This window comes from Apium graveolens, chromosome 11, assembly GCF_009905375.1.
Source record: "Apium graveolens cultivar Ventura chromosome 11, ASM990537v1, whole genome shotgun sequence".
Taxonomy (NCBI): Eukaryota; Viridiplantae; Streptophyta; class Magnoliopsida; order Apiales; family Apiaceae; genus Apium; species Apium graveolens.
Genome location: NC_133657.1, coordinates 145,208,816 through 145,225,930, shown reverse-complemented (window position 1 = coordinate 145,225,930; position 17,115 = coordinate 145,208,816). Strand labels below are relative to the sequence as shown.

Genomic DNA, 17,115 nt, shown 5'->3' with positions numbered 1-17,115 from the left:
TCAATTAAAGAAGTGTAGGGAGATTGGATTTGAATGGCAGTACCTCTCTTAGAAGTGTTCATCTTCCCCAAACGAGCTAGATCTCGATCCGCCATTGATATTCTTTAGATGAAGGCTGGAAACCCGGAAAAACTTGAAGGTGATGGAGCTACGGTGGCTGAGACCGCCAGAAATCACCCTTCTAGAGAGGAAATTTTAGAGAGTTTTGAGACAAGTTTGTGTGAGAAATGAGAAGTGAGAAGTAAAATGAGAATTCTCACTTCTCATCTCTCTTTTATAGCCGAAAACTTGGAATACGAGGCATTTAAAGCCCATAAAGCCCAGGCCCAACTTGAGGAAAGCCCACCAATATGGGAAGTTTCAGGGGCATTCTAGAAGCAGGAATGGAAACTGAAAGGTCAAAAATCGACCAGAAATTTGAAGAAGTAGTTCGATCAGAGTCCTGATCGACAAAGGGAAGAATCCTGATCGGAATTTCATTTGATTAAAGGGGTAAAAAGTCACTTAGTTCGTTCAGGGTCCTGATCGACAAAGGGAAGAATCCTGATAGAAATTTTATTCGATTAAAAGGGTAAAAAGTCACTTAGTTCGATCAGAGTCCTAATCGACAAAGGGAAGAATCCAGATCGAAATTCCATTCAATTAAAAGGGTAAAAAAGTCACTTAGTTCGATTAGAGTCCTGATCGACAAAGGGAAGAATCCTGATCGAAATTTCATTTGATTCGAAGGTTAAAAAGTCACTTAGTTTGATCAAAGTCCTGATAAAAAAAAGATAAGATCCTGATCGAATTTTCATTCGAACAAAAAGGTAGAATTATGCTTAATCGATCAGAATCCTGACCAATTTAATCAGGAATTCTGGTCTATTCACCTCAGACCTCATTGACAAGAATACATTTAATTCGATCAGGATCCTGATCGAAATCGATCAGGATTCTTGTTCGAAATTCCATCAATTAGAGCGGCGCATTGTGAGCTAGTTTGATCAGGATCCTGATCGATTCGATCAGGATTCTGGTCAATTTTGCATAAATCCTGGTCGAAATTCCATCGACCAGAGGAACGGATTGACAGTTAGTTCGATCAGGATCCTGGTCAATTTTGATCAGGAATCCTAATCGATTTGACACGTCTCATGATCGATTTTGAGCCAAAAATTGAGAATAAATCCAGAAAAAGGATAAATTCTAAAAATAAACGAAAAATTCCTGAATATTAAGGAAAATTTCCTGTAAATCCCATAAATTAAAGGAAAAATCCCGGAAAATACTAGAAAATTCCTAAAAAGAGTGAAGAAAGTACGAGAATAATAGGGAAGTTCTAAAATAACCCTGGAGTCGTGAGCAAGTTAAATCGTTGTGAATGTGTAGGTCACTCCTCACTTTACGCAAAATCGATACCCTGTAAGGGAACAAATGAACTTAACTTCTGCAAAATCTTTTACGGTTTCCCAGAAGTTGGGGGGCAAATGATATGGGCCTAAATATAGCCTAGATAAATAATTAATATCGAATTAATTAGGCCTGATACGGTCCAGTAACGAAGCCCAGCTAACAAGGCCAAAAACCCTAAATATTAATTAATTTCTTAATTAATTAATAAGGGATAAGTCAGCTGATAAAATGAGTCTTAATGGAGAAATAATTCCTTGTAGATTGGCCTCCAAGGAACCTAGTGGGATAAGGAATCAGCTTCCTACTTCTTAGGACTCCAAAGTCCATTCTAATTCTGAGATTTGACCACCAAAGTCTCCTAACCCAAGTCCAATTCAAGGACTCCCAACATCTATATAAGGGGCCTCACCTCACAAATCAGAACTACATTTTTTGACTTGATCCTTGGTAATCAGCAAGATACGTAGGCATCTCGTAAAGGCATAGTTAAGCTACGAAATACGAGAACAGCCATTAAAGGCCTTGAGCTCCCGAACCTTAGTATTAAATACAAAAATTAATATACCCTAAGTTTTTATCCATAACACCATATAAGAAGTATACTCGTGAAAAACCTTAAATTCTAACTCCTTAGTGAGTTGATCCACGATCATGAAGTATGTCCCAATGTGTTCTATCAATATCTTTCCTCTCTTAATCTTTTCTTTTACAAATAGGAATTTTATATCTTTGTTTTTATTTCATTAGTGTTCCTATTATTATTTGAATACTCCATTGCTGATTTTTTAGCACAAATTATCTTTAATGGTCTTTCCACACCATAAGAATATGTATACCGGTAATGAAGTTTTGATGTCACAAAAGTATGATTTGATACCACGCACCATGCCATATTCCGCGCACAATCATGGTGGATGGAGTTATGAACATTTATTTGGCAGACCTCGACAAAATCACTCCACCATCTAGTAGATAAACATAGCATGAAATAAATATTTCTTCTATATCTATATCTTCCAAAATCAGAATGTGAGTGTCCAACAATTTCTAGATGATTTTATTTCCTATATGTGAGCTTATAGTATTTTTTTCATATACCGTAGGACTCCATTGACTGTTTTCCATTATTTCATTCATGTATTACTCAAATAGCTTCCAAGCATTTTAACAATGAATGTTATGTATGAACAAATTCAAACTTGAGCATATATTAGACTTTCCACTATCGAGGCATACGGTATCATTTGTATTTTATTTATCTCAAGTTCATTCTTGGGATATCTTCTGAGACTAAATTTGTCTACTTTAGAAACATGTGTATGTATTGATGCACACCTTCCCAGGATCTTTCGATATTGCTCTTTTGTGACAATCGAAGAATATCTCGAGATCGATCTCAATGTATCTAAATTCCTAATACAAGAGAGGCATTACTAATGTCCTTCATCTCAAATAGACTAGTGAGTTTAGTATTGTGCAACTAGCATATGTCATTAGCGGCAAGTAATATGTCATCAATGTATAAAATACGAAAGTTCACTTCAAAACCATATGATGTGATAACATGATGAAATATAAGATAACATTCATGAGAAGCCCGTCTAGGACCATATATGGACCTTCTTAATCTGCTAATAATAGTCTTTGGATCTCTTATAACAAAGTTTTCTTTTTTTCCTCGAAATGACAAAGTTTTCTATTTCCTCTCTATAAATTATCGTGCCAATGTTACCATTGAGAAACTTCATCTTAAAGTCCATATAATGTAGTCATAGGTCATTATTAGGCAAAAGTGCCATAAAAATTCGCAGCGAGTCTTTCCTGAAAGATGGAGAGAAAAGTTTATTGTAGTCGATCCCTTTCTTTTGCGTAAATCCTTTAGAAACTAGACGGGCCTTATATATTTTTCGATGTTACCACTCATAACTTTTTTTATTTTAAATACCCATTTATAACCAATAGGTTTTGATAATTTAAGCAACTCGATAAGTTCCCAAACGTCGTTGTCCTTTATAGATTGCATCTCTTTGTTCATGATATGAATCCACTTGTGAGAGTTAGGACTCCGCATGGCTTGTTGAAAATTACAGTATCTGATAAGTGGATTTTATATCTACTTGGAACGCTTCAGTACAAGCTTAAATTGGTGTTTTGGACTCAAGAATCTGGTATGTTTGATGTATTTTTGTGTTTTTACATTACAAGCATTAGTTGGGTGAATAAATGAGATTTTCAAGGAAATATGCTGAAAAGAGATCAGAACTGGAAGCCTAGGCCATCTTCATGTTGAAGAGAATCTCGATAGCTTCGCGTGGACTATTGAATCGCCAAATTCTGACAAACGGAACTCAAAATACAACCAAAGCAAGAAAAATGCAGAAAAGTACAGAGGCACGGCGCGCCCGCGCGGGGAGCGGGGCGGCCGCGCCAGATGTCAGAGAAGTCGCGCGCCCGCGCGAGAGAGTAGGGCGGCCGCACCGGGTGCCTGGGCCAGAATCCTGTGTTGAGTCTGTTTTGAAGAATTAGCGAGCCCAGGTCATCCAGAAGCATATATAACCAATAATAAGACGTTTTTCAGAAGAGGGAGCCAAGGGAGAGCATTTAGAAGACCTAGAGAGCACAAGACGGCTACGGAGAAGAAGACTTTTGTATTCTTCAATACAGTTGATACTTTGGATGCTTGTTTTCGATTTGTCTTTGAACCCTAGTACTCTTATATTGTTTATTATCATGTTTTCATTGGAACCCATGGTGACGATGAGTTCGTGTAATAACACCAATTTTTAGAAATTTTTGTAGCCCTAATGAATAGTGATTTTGCTGATTATGCAGACTAAGAAAACTTTTCATGCCACACTATGTAGCAGTTCTTTTATTGATATTCTGAGATCTTATTAGTACTCTATATGGTATATAAGTGTATGTAAAGATCGTCAAAATCCAAATTCGAACACTTTGATTTTTCCCGAAAAATCCACCAGATACCGAAAGAATGGAGTATAAGGTAACATGATTAAAAGGATTTAAATTCAAGGATTAAAAGAAAGGATCACATAAGGAATATAATATATTGAGAAAGGTTTAGGGGAACCCAAGTAATAAGATCCCGGATACAATCCCTCAAACGATTAGCAAGAACGAACGATAAACGAGTCGTAGAACAATTAAACGACAAGTAATGCAAGAGAGATTAGTGCAAGGATTAAGGATGATAACCAAGCAATTAAGCAAGGATTAGCATAAGAAGATGCTTCCACCACCAAGTGATGACAAGTGGAAAAAGATGAAGTCACCAAGATGATGTCATGCTTAGTCATACTCCACTCACTTTAATCAACCAACAAATCATCCAAATATCCCATTCACTTCATTTTCCACCATAAACACATTCAAAAAAGAAAATACTCTCCCAAGAACATCTACTCTCAGCTTCTTCATCATTTCAAGGAGAAAAATTCCAAAAATCAAGATTCTAGCCTTGTTAATTTGCAAGGTAATTACCCAAGGTCCCTTATGATTAGATAAGCATATCCTAGGAGTTTAAGCTTCTATTTCTTCAATAAATCAAGGAAGAAGATGATGAATAGTGTTTTCAAGATTACTAACTTTATTTTCTTTGATTTTCTTTAAGATCCAAGCATTCCTAAGCTATCTCAAGGCTTCTTAAGGCTTCCTAGCTACTCTAATCACTCCAAGGAAGGTATAACCCCTCCAAACCCTAACATTACTTTGATTATTAGGTTTGGTTTTGTTTGTTATAGTTCATGAAAGCATGATTCATGTATATTTAGAGTTTGGTTGAATTTGTAATGAGTTTGAGTTGTAGATCTTGGTTATTGGTTAATGAACCTTAAGTATAATTAGTAGCTCTTGTTGTGGTTGAATAAGTTAGATAAAACATGAGGTTATGGACTGCTTTAGTAGGACTTGGATGAAGTTTGGTTGTATGGTTGGTCGTGGGTTGATTTGTGGATTGATTGGAGTAGTTTAAACTTTGGTAATCACGTAAACATAGCCGTCGTATTGCCCGATTTACCCTAGACTGTTTTTGTTCTTAACTTCAGGACCCGTGACTCACTGTAAAATTCTTACCATTGCCATGTTTAGATATTTCATGTTATGAGCTTTGTTTTGATATGTGGTTCGCTTGAATCCGATGTACGGTTTAGGAGAAACGACCATTTTAAGTAACGGCGTTTCGCGAACGAACCATTACCCCTCGCCTTACTTTGAAACCTTGGTTAAGGCATTTAAATGACTAATTGGAGTATGAAACAATTATGTAAAGTGGATTAGGCAGTTGGTAGAGTACTCGCGAAAGAATCGCCTTAAAATTCTTAATGGTTAATTTATTAAAAATGGTGGAGCCGAGGGTACTCGAACGACTTATGTGATTCGTTAAGCGTAGGAGTGACCATAAGCGAACGTTAGGGTTCAATTAGTTAAAGTCTAGTTTCTTAAGCGTCCGGGGTTTAATTCCGAATTATGTTGTTGTTCATAGGTTATCAGACCCACTCTAAGCTTAAGTCTATCCGGGAACACTCAGGCAACTTTTCTACCCGTTATACTGTTGTTGTGATGTATATATGTATATGCATTGTCTTGTGCTAAGTGCATGATTGTTATTAGAAAATCTTGCGATATATTGGAGCATGCCGATATGGTATATATGCATGCCTGTTTCGTAATCTTGATATCTAATTGTTGATTCAAATGCTTATAAGTTGCATAATACCTATGCTAGAGATAAGCAGTAGTTGCGTATACCCTTAGTATAGGGGACCCAAAGGTGAACATTTTCTAAACCGGGAGTCGATGTTCTCGAGTATAATATATATATATATATATATATTTATGTATATATATATATATATAGTTTTCAAAACTATTAATCGAATAAGGTTTATTCGATAACTTTATTTTATTTAATGAATATTATTTTGAATATTCATTCGAGGACTTATGACTCCGCTTATTTTATTTAATGAATATTATTTTGAATATTCATTCGAGGGCTTATGACTCCACTTCTTTTATTAAATAATATTCTTTATTTTATTAAAGAATAATGTTTTGATAATCAAACTTATTTTTGATTATTCAAATAAAGATCGTACTTCTGTATAAGTATATCTTTGGTTATTTATTATTCATTTCCAGTATGAGTTGTAAAACTTCTACTTCGATTATTTTTATAAAGATTATCCTTTATGGGAATATTATTTAAATAATAATATTCAGATAATTTCTAACATATCGAGACTGATTTATTTTATTAAATCATCATTACTCTAAAGATTCTTTAAAATGTTTTCGAGTCTTCAAAATGATTCTTAAAAGTTAGAGCGGATCCCAAAACTCATTTTTTAATTTAAGATCTTCCTTTTGAAGGGGATTTAAATACTCGCTCAAAACCTGAGGGATCCGGCTTTGTGGTGTATTTTATATTCGCAACGAGGTTGTTGTTTTGAGAAAACATTTTGATTACTTGCCCAACGTTCGGGAAGTAAGTCCATCTATTTGAGTCGGCATAAGCAACATGGGCTCAGTGGGCGTCCATGAAAGTGTAAGTGGCTCAGTAGGAGTCCATCAATGCGTAAGTAGTTGAGTGGCAGTCCAGCATAGGTCCTAATGCGGCCAGGGTGATGACCAGTGGGGAATTCGTCCATCTACTAGTAGAAAAGGTTACTTATTGGTATCTTTGCCTGATCAGCAAGATATTAGGTTTATGCCAAGGTTTTCTTCTTTCCAAATTCATTGGATATTATAACTCTGTTTATACTTTTCATAACAGAGGTTTCCAAGGAAAGTATGAGATATATATAGGTGTATATATATATCGGGACTTAATGAAGTATCTCGTAACTTCATTTCTTCTGAATGATATTTCAAAGATTGAATTTATTCAAATCTTATCTTGTAGTCTCATCTATGTGATGAACTTTTGAAACTAATTATAACTTGAACGGTGGTAGTTCAAGTAGTATTCGGAAAAGATATAAGTATATTGGAGTATCTTGTAACTTCATCTTTTAACTTATATCTAGTAAATGATTATCTTATGTATGACAAAAATTTTCAGAAAAATGTTGAGACAAGGTTAGATATATGAGATCACCTTACGACGATATTTTTATACAGTTATAAACTGGAACTATGTGTACATTATGCATGGAAGAGGACTTCCAAGATTTTGAAAAGTATATATACATATATACTGAATATTTTGTGACTTGGTCGCGTTAAGATATCAAACTTGGTTCATATCTGCTTGACCAAGACTTTCTTGAGTACTATGAGAATGCTCATATATTGTTAATTATAATACATATTATTTTGGGGGGCTTGTTTCTCACCCTTGCTTTCTTCTTTCATCACACAACAACAGATAGAAAAGATGAACAGGACCAAGCTTCCAATTCACAAGCGGTTAGGAAATGTTCCACAGTTTTCTGGAAGCGTTGATGCCGCTGTAGCTGAGGTAGGTATTACCAATAGGCTAGGCTTCCAACTTTTGATACACCAGACTTATGTATCTATATGAATTGTAATAATGGCAAGGAATATGTAAATTATTCAGAAACTCTTTTAAGGTGTAATGGTTTATAATTGTGGAATAAAATGATTTGTGTTATTTTTGGATATTCATCTCTGAGACTATAACTTGTGGTGTGTGTATATTGTGGGGTCACAGTACGCAGTAGTTGGTTGATTATTAAGATTAAGTATTATTAAGGTAAATGGAACTCGTGACAACCCGGATCCCCGACCCCGAATTTGGGGGTGTTACAGTTCGATTATGAACTAATCATTGTCATGGGGTTCTAACGGATTTATCTATGGATTTCAATAATTAATTGTTTTAAATCCTTTGTGTGTGGTGATTTATGATTTCCTAGTTTGGTTTTGCTTATTCGTGTTTGATGCGTAGCTAACATCTAAGATTGTTTGTTAATATCTATTGAAGAGATAGTAAATGTAGAGGTTTAGTACTTGCCATGCTAGCATAGGTTTATGCATGAATTGGCATGTATTATTCGTGGATAATTTTAACCCTCTTATTCACCCTATGTAATCAAAATAGATAACTTGCTCTTAAACCATTCTGTTTTCAATCTTTATAGACATATAGGGATTAAGCATAATTGGTGTCTATTCAACTTCTATCTTAATTGTGGATGTTTGATAGTAGGATATACGTATAACAAAAGTTAGTGTATACTAGTTTCGTGTTATTTTATTAGTTGTCATCACCATCACATGCTAAGGTTAAAGACATAAACTTTGAATAAAGTATTTAATGTAGTTAGATACCCATATTTATTCTCATATAAGTAATTCAATCGTAATTCTCTTAGTTAATGCTATTTAGTATAATCTCTTAGTTAAATCAAAACTCAAATTATTACTTGTCTTAGCATTAAACGATAACCATACGTTGTTGCATAGGTGCATAATCTAAACTTAACCTAAACCAGTCTCTGTGAGAACGAACTCGACTTAAATCTTATACTACTTGTGATCGCGTATGCTTGCGTGTATTTTCGCATTTAAATTACAGCGAACAAGTTTTTGGCGCCGCTGCCGGGGACTATCGGTTTTAAATTTAGTTTATGTCCTTGACATCAGTGGTCGTTAAAGTTCACTGACTCAGATACTTTACTTACTTGTTTACTTTGCTGGTGTTTCAGGTACTCTAGAGAGCGTGTATACGAACGCGTTCTCAATCTCGTAAGGAAACACTGGATGAAGTTAAAGTAGTTGAAGAAGTTTTTGAAGAAGTTGAGAAATTTGAAGAAGAAGTTTTTATTGCAATGGGAGAACCAGTAGCAAATCCGAAAGCTTTGATGCATTATTCTCAACCGAAGATCGATGACATTCAGTCTAGCATTGTCAGACCAGCCATTATGGCTAATACTTTTGAAATCAAGTCTAGCACAATTCAAATGGTGAAGAATTCAGTCCAGTTTGGGGGTTCTCCAACGGAAGATCCCAATATGCACATTAGAGATTTCATCGAGATCTGTGACACTTTCAAGTTCAATAATGTTTCTGAAGATGCTGTGAAGCTGAGGCTTTTCCCATTCTCTCTGAGGAATAAAGCTAAGTGTTGGTTACATTCTCTACCAGCAGGTTCTATCACTACTTGGGAAGATTTTTCTTAGAAGTTTCTTACTAAATTCTTCCCTATGGCGAAGACAGCTATAATCAGGAATGCTCTTACTTAATTTGCACAACAATCAGGAAAATCTTTGTGTGAGGCTGGGGAGCACTACAAGAATATGCTTAGGAAGTGTCCTCATCATGGAATGCCTGATTGGATGATCATCAATTGCTTTTATAATGGTTTGGGAGCGCAGTCCAGACCCATGCTCGATGCAGCATCAAGTGGAGCCTTATGGGCTAACAGCTATTATGAAGCTTATAAGCTAATTGAACTGATGGCTGCTAATGAATATCAGAATCCAACTCAGAGACTACCTCAAGGAAAGGTAGCAGGAATTCTGGAGTTGGATACAGCTACGGCTATAGCTGCTCAACTAAAGGCGTTAATGATGAAAGTGGATTCTTTGGCTAACTATAGAATTAATAAGATCATAAGTATTTATGCGCTTTGTGCAGGTGTGCATGAGACGGAGCAGTGTGCTATATCTAATGAGTCAGCCCATATTGTGAGCAACTTTCAGAGGTCACAACAACCAGAATGCGGTACAACAGCCTTATCAGCAGTTTAGAGCAAAGCAATTCAACCCTCTTGGTTTTCAACAACAGTATACACCAAGACAACAACTTCAACTTCAACAACAACCATATGGAAGTGTTGGTCAATCTACTAATGAAAAATCTGAATTGGAGGAGTTGAGGCTTATGTGCAAAAGCCAAGCAGTTTCTATCAAGACTCTTGAAAATCAAATAAGGCAAATTGCCAACGCTTTATTGAACCGTCAACCAGGAGCTCTTCCTAGTGATACAGAAGCTAATCTAGGAAAAAAGGAAGTCAAAGAGTTGAAGGCAATCGCCTTGAGATCTGGAAAGGTTGCGAGCCCCAAAATTCAACAAGATGAAGATTCTGAAAACTCTGTTCAAAATGCAGGTGCATCTACACCCTTGCCAATTCTTGAAAATGAGATAGTAGATGAAAAGGTTGTGTAGAAGGATACCGAGGGGGAACCGAAGAAGAAAGATGTTAAAAGTAATCCTCCTGAGGGTAATACTGGGGATAAACAGGTCTACCCACCTCCACCGTATCCGAGAAGGCTTCAAAAGCAGAAGTTTGACAAGCAATTTGCTAAGTTTTTGGAGGTTTTCGGGAAGCTGCATATCAATATACCATTTACAGAAGCTCTAGAATGAATGCCGAGCTATGCTAAGTTCATGAAGGGTATTCTATCTCGGAAGTTGAAGCTTGAGGAGTTGGAAACCGCTGCTTTAATAAAAGAGTGCAGTGCTGTGCTGTAACAGAAATTGCCTCTAAAGTTTAAAGATACTGGAAGCTTCACTATTCCTTGCAATATTGAAAACTTATCTTTCAACAAGTGTTTATGTGACTTGGGAGCTAGCATCAATCTGATGCCCTTGTCCGTTTTCAAGAAACTTGGTCTGGCTAATCCAAAACCGGTAAACATGTCCTGGAAACTGGCTGATCGGACCATCACTTATCCACGAGGTATAGGGGAGGATGTCTTGGTCAAGGTGGACAAACTCATCTTCCCTGATGATTTTGTAATTCTGGATTTCGAGGAAGGTGAGAAGATTTCCATCATCTTGGGAAGACCATTCTTGGCTACAGGCCGAACTATGATCAATGTGCCAAAAGGAGAGCTTACGATGAAGGTTCAAGATCTGAAGGTCACTTTTAATGTGTTCAAGGAAATAAAGTTACCCACATATAAAGAGGAGTGCTTTAAAGTAGAGCGGGTCGACTCTGTCATGAATTCGGAGCTTGAGCGATTGTCAAAGTCAGATACTTTAGAGAGATCCTTAATAGGGGAATCAGTTATTGAAGATGAAAAAGGAGCAGAGCAACTACATGTTTTGAATGCACCTCTATGAAAGAGGAAGTTGGATATGCCATTCGATTCTCTTGGGTAAGCAGAGCTGAAAATTTCTCAGGGGTGTTTCGAGCCGTCTATTGAAGAAGCTCCCATACTTGGACTCATACCGCTGCCAGATCATTTGAGTTATGCATTTTTAGGTGCACCCCCTGACAAGGGGTTGGAATATATCTATGATAATCTAAAGGGTGGCCGACTGGATCCTCCCATGCTTACAAAGGGTCCCTCTCATGCACCACAGACAGTTGATAGGTTTGGTCTTGGTGATGCGCATTATAGAAGGTTGATATGGCGTATTGAGGCCATGCATGACATCAACCAACGTTTTGCTGAAGATTTGACACACACTCTCAGTACTGTTTTTCGAGAAACTAATGTCGAGGTTGATAGACCACCCGATCCTCCACCCGAAGAGGGTGATCCTCCCACTAACTAGGTTTACCTTGTATCCTTATTATTACCTTCAATGAGGACATTGAAAATTTTAAGTTTGGGGGTGATAATGTAAGGATTAGTAGTTTGTGTGTGTCCATATAGATTCATATAACATGTTTATTTTTAGTTTAGTTGTATTTCATTTATATTTTGCATGATTGTTCATATAGGACATATGTGTTTGTGTTTTTATGTGAGTTCATATAGTTGCATTTGCATGCATATAGCATGATCCCTTAGGTTGAGCTATTTCTGTCTGATAAGTTGATGTTAATTTGAGTGTGGTGATGACGAATAAAGGGTTGTTTAAGTCTTAATGAATTGATTTGCATGCCAGAAAAAAAAAATTCACAAGTCTTATAGGATTGCTTTTGAGCTAGTTCATGATCATACTTGTTTATTTGTTGAGATTTAATCACTTGTTTAAATCTAGAATTTTCGGTATTCTCGTAATGACGTAAAAACACTGATTTTGAACTGGAGAAAAATAGGATTTCATTGCTAGTTGTGAATAAGGCTAGGTGTCAAATGGCTAGTAGCCAACACATATATTTTTATATGAGTAGTCTAGGGTTGAATGAGATGGAGCGAAATGCACTCATTCAGAAATTGTTGAAAAAGAAAACAGAAAAACAGAAAAAGTGAAAAGAAAAAAATATGTGTTTATGCATTATTGATCAAGAGTGAGCTCTTTAATACTCGAGCTATTAAGTTCTAGGGGACTTTGTGCCTAGTGACCTAAGGCTTTTATAGTCTGGGATCCGCTAACCTAACGCTCGCTACATGGTTATTATTGTATAAGTCTTTTGGGACCTCATTCATTATACGGTCAAATAAGCATCTCTGTTATATGTTCAATAATAACATGAATCCTTGTATAACTCTAGTAAAATGAAAGTGTTGTGAGTCATTATGCATTTAACATCTATTCTGTTTATAAACTCGTGATTGTTTTTATTATAGATAAGTTATGGTTATTGATCTAGTATCGAGAGTATATCTGTGAAGCATCCACACACGCATGTTTCTGATTTGTGAGTTGATTTTTGAGGTTTATTTAAACTCTATTAAAAGTCATTGCATTCTTAGAGGCATTAGCTTGTTGATTGGTTATGGTTATTCTGAGGGGATCAATTGCATTATCATTTAGTTGCATTCTTGTAGTTGCATTCATGCATTAGGTTGTTTTGTAGTTTTTGAGTCTATTTATGCTTGAGGATAAACATCGATTCAAGTTTGGAGGTGTGATACATGGATTTTATATCTACTTGGAACACTTCATTATAGGCTTAAATTGGTGTTTTGGACTCAAGTATCTGGTATGTTTGATGTGTTTTTGTGTTTTCGCATTACAGACATTAGTTGGATGAATAAATGAGCTTTTCAAGGAAATATGCTGAAAAGAGATCAGAATTGGAAGCCTAGGCCATGTTCATGTTGAAGAGCATCTCGATATCTTCGCGTTGACTATTGAATCACCAAATTATGACAGACGGAACTCAAAATACAACCGAAGCAAGAAAAATGCAGAAAAGTACAGAGGCACGGCACGCCCGCGCGGGAGACCGGGGCGGCCGCGCCCGATGTCAGAGAAGCCGCGCGCCAGATAAGTGGCATTTTATACCACTTAAAACGTCTTAGAATAGCTTGAATTGATGTCTTCAAATCAAGTATTTTATGTATTTGATGCATTTTTCTAGTGTTTGTGCATTTCAGGGTATTACTTGCATTTGTGGAGAGATTTCATCAAGAATAAGCCTTAGTATGTGCTTGGCATTGCAAGTGGGAAGTTAGGAGCAGAATGCAGCAGAGAACGGGAACAAAATAGAAAAATTTCCAGAAATGTGCTGGGCGTCCGCTCAGCCTGGCTGAGCGGCCGCTCAGGAAGTTGGGCGCCCGCTCAGGATTGCTGGGCGGCCGCTCAGGGGCGCGAATTAAAATTCTGATTTTTAGAGTTTTTGTTCTGCTGGACTTCTGACTTCTGAGATAGTTGGGTTTTGTGGGGCTTCTATATAAGTAGTTTTCAGAGACATTTCACGTGTGTTGAATCATGGTATCAATCGAGGAGCAAGAAGATAAGGAAGAAGACCGTTTTAACACATCGCAACGAAGAAGAGGAAGCATAGTTTTCTCGTGATTCTTTTATTTGTTGTATCAGTGGATGCTAGTTTTCTTTACTTTGAACCTATTTACTCTTGTGACGTACTCTGGTTTAATATAAGTAGTTTTATTAATTATTCTTGTGTGTTATTATCATGTTTTCATATAAACCCATGGTGACGATGAGTTCAATCATGGGCTAATCGTGATCATGGGGTCGTAACGGATTTGCTATGGAATTCTTTAGTTAGTTGTCTAATACCTTAGTGTGTGATGATTGTATGATATCTAGTATTGGTTGTGCTTATTCATCTTATGTGCGTCGCGAACATATAAGATAGGGTGTTAATCTCTTGTGAAGCGACGGTGGATCTTGAGATTTAGAACTTGCCATGCTAGCATAGGTTCATGTATGTGTATGCATGATTAGTGGGTAACTCTAACCATTTTACTTGCCCTGTGTAATCATAAGGAATAACTTGTGCTTAAATCATTATGTTGTCAAATTCTGTAGACATATAGGGTCTCAACATAATTGATGACTATTTAACTTCTATCTTAATTGTGGATGTTTGGTAGAATGGTATAAGTACAACGAAGGTTGGCTTTTATCAGTTTTGTGTTGTTCGATTAATATCATCACCGTTACATGCTAAGGGTAATAACAATATCTATTGAAGGAAGTAGTAATGAAGTTTTGATCTCATGTGTGTTTAATATTGTTAATTCAAGTGTCAATTAAGTGTTTAATTCTCGTAGTTAATTATAGTTAATACTTAGTTGATAAATTCTACGTGTTATTGTCTTAACATTGAGAAGTAATCATACATTGGTTAGTGAGTGTTAATTGAACTTAATTAGTCTGAGTCTCTGTGGGAATGAACTAGAAAGTATTCTATATTACTTGCGAACGCGTATACTTGCGTGTATTATTAGCGCGTGTTTTCCGCCCTAACAAGTTTTTGGCGCCGCTGCCGGAGTTCGATTATGAACTAATCGTTGTCATGGGGTTCGAACGGATTTATCTATGGATTTCAAAAGTTAATTGTTTTAAATCCTTTGTGTGTGGTGATTTATCAACTTAAATCTTATACTACTTGTGATCGCGTACGCTTGCATGTATTTTCGTGTTTGAATTACAATGAAAAGTATCATCTTCTCCATTTTCCATTCCACCATGTTCTTGTAGAAAATCAATATAATCATATGGAATCGTTCTATTTCGCTCTCTAGTAGATCTAATTAGTGACAATTCTTTTCATTCATGAGGTGGTTGAGTTGGCACAGTTGGTTATTAACTGGGATTCTCAGTGTTTTCTTGAACCAGAAGGCTTTAAAGAATAATAGGTAGCATAATTTGACATTTCTCTCTGTAATATATTGACTACGGTCATGGCTATCCTCTTCAAAGATAATACTTTTGCCTATATTTTCACTCTAAAAAACAACAATTTTCAAAAAATCTTACAATATCAGTCTCAAAGAAGGATCTAGAACTGGAGTCATGAGACTTAAATCTGTTAATATGCTCTAGATACCCAACAAAATAGAAACTATAAGGAGGTCGTACAGAATGGTGCACACATATCGGTATGAATCAGTTCTGAGAAACTTGCAGCTCTACTAGCAACTAACTATCTTGAGTTTATTCATTTTCCTATAATATATTCTATAAAAACTTAAAAATCACTTAAATATAAGTGATCAAGAAATCTATCAACCAGAAGCCTTTGAATTCTCTGTTTAGAGATATGACATAAACGATTGTGTCCCAACATGGCATAATTTTTATCAACTTAAGCTTTGTACCTTTTGCACTTGAACGAAAATTTAATTAATAAAAGTAATAGTGTCAAGTATATAAAGATTTTCAATTAAAGAACCATTGACAACCATATTTGAATTTAAAGAAAAATTAACTTTATTATTTCCAGGAACAAGTGTAGCCATACTTGTCCAAACTGCAAATTTAAAAGAGATTCTGTCTAAAATACGGTGCAATAAAAGTCTTAATAAATCTAAATAAACACAAGTTTTTAACAATAATCTAAATTTTCAAATATCTTCAACCGAAACTTTAATCTTATCGCCCTCATATATGAATATTTTAGCATCAACTAGCGTTCGGCTTCACATGCGACCCTGCTATAATACAATTATATGAGTTGTAGCACTAGAATTTACAGACCAAGTGTCTTTAGGTAAAGAAGACAGATTAACCACGAATACAAAAATCTTACCATTGTTCCGTCCATGAAACATGTTTAGATTTGGTCCCATGTTTCCAATCTACGTTAAGTTTGAAAAATAAATAAAATGTGGGTAATATTAAAAACAAATTCAAAAATAGTGTAACATGCAAATATATATTATAGACATGCCTGCTCATCCACCCTGGCCATAGTTCCAAACTGGTGAGCACCAAATGAAGTCCCAGCACTTGGATTAGATTCCACATTTTCCAGCTGTACAAAACCAATTATAGTTCCGTGACACAAAGAAATGATATAAATTTGAAAAGAGAGAGTATTATACATATAATGGTGCTTTGTGTAACATGTTTTATGGTGAAAAGAGTGGAAAATATATGGTTTGCACCGCCTTAATAGTATACTGATACTCAATCTACAGGTATATCAAACTTATTTTACCTGAACTCCATTAAAATTGTTTACATTAAAGATGATAGTGTTGCCTTGTCCTCCCACTGTAGGTGTTTGTTCATAAGTGCAGTTATTATGAATTGATGGATGACGGGTACCAGAAGTTCCAATAAGATTTGGTTCTAGAAACAAATTAGGAGCGTTAGCTCCTCCAACCAGCCCTTCTTCATTAAAATCATAGTTTTGATGTGGCACCACAATATTTCGATTAAAATGACACATCTGATTAGCCTGATAGTTCACATTTTGAATAGGTTTATCATAAACAGTGCTTCTCCCGAAACTATTTCCCTTGTTCAAATTATAGTCATTTTGATAAGTAGCACAACCAAATTGGTGTGGTGCAACATTTATAGAAGACATATAATTAGTCTGCATTGATACTTCATTTACTATCCTCCTTGAAGAAGACTCTGCATAAGTGAAACAGATATAATATTAATCAAGAAAATTAATAAATTGGTTTT

General features: G+C 35.8%; 1 non-coding gene across 1 annotated transcript; it reads right to left on the bottom strand.

Annotated features, from left to right (window-relative positions):
• Positions 1-9,599: 9,599 nt before the first annotated feature.
• On the bottom strand, positions 9,600-9,706 carry LOC141699486 (small nucleolar RNA R71). Its single transcript, XR_012565947.1, has one exon. It is a non-coding gene; the product is annotated as a small nucleolar RNA R71 (small nucleolar RNA).
• Between the last annotated feature and the right edge of the window lie 7,409 nt (positions 9,707-17,115).